The following is a 716-nucleotide window of genomic DNA, read 5'->3' on the forward strand; positions in this document are numbered from 1 at the left end:
CCGCACCCGGCCATATCTACTTCTTCTTCCAAAGTCATTGCTGTCACCTCCATGCCTGTTTCCCACTCCAGCTTCCTACTAGAACTGAGAAGACAAGTGCTCACCTCGTCTTGAGGCTGTTGTTTAGGCACCATTTTGTAGGCACACACCCTCTGGACGTCCTCTATCAGGAGGTGCAGAAGCTCTTGTATCACGTTTGCTAAAGATGTTACTTTGGAGGTCCGGTTCATTCAAACAAGCCAAGCCCTTAGATCCTTCTGTGCCTACTCTTGCAAAGGAAGAGGTGACTTAGGAGACTTTCTGCAGCGAGCTAAAGCTTTCAATTTAAAACATACATTCTCTTCAGAAATAAGGAAACACAAGAATATTGAGAAATATGTGAAAAACAGTTCATGGGTGCAGATCAATTTTTTTTTTCTTGAGATGGAATTTCACTCTTGTTGCCCAGGCTGGAGTGCAATGAATGGCACAATCTCGGCTCACCAAAACCTCCACCTTCCAGGATCAAGTTATTCTCCTGCCTCAGTTTCCTGAGTAGCTGGGATTACAGGCATGCATCACTACACTTGACTAATTTTGTATTTTTAGTAGAGATGGGGTTTTTCCATGTTGGTCAGGCTGGTCTCGAACTCCCGACCTCAGGTGATCCACCTGCCTTGGCCTCCCAAAGTGCTGGGATTACAGGTGTGAGACACTGTGCCCAGCCTTTTTTTTTT

General features: G+C 45.5%; 1 pseudogene; it reads left to right on the forward strand.

Annotated features, from left to right (window-relative positions):
- Window positions 1–205: 205 nt before the first annotated feature.
- Window positions 206–716, forward strand: part of LOC108291814 — a 3,236-nt pseudogene continuing 2,725 nt past the window's right edge.

This window comes from Cebus imitator, unplaced genomic scaffold (genome assembly GCF_001604975.1).
Source record: "Cebus imitator isolate Cc_AM_T3 unplaced genomic scaffold, Cebus_imitator-1.0 Scaffold469, whole genome shotgun sequence".
In the NCBI taxonomy this organism is placed as follows: Eukaryota; Metazoa; Chordata; class Mammalia; order Primates; family Cebidae; genus Cebus; species Cebus imitator.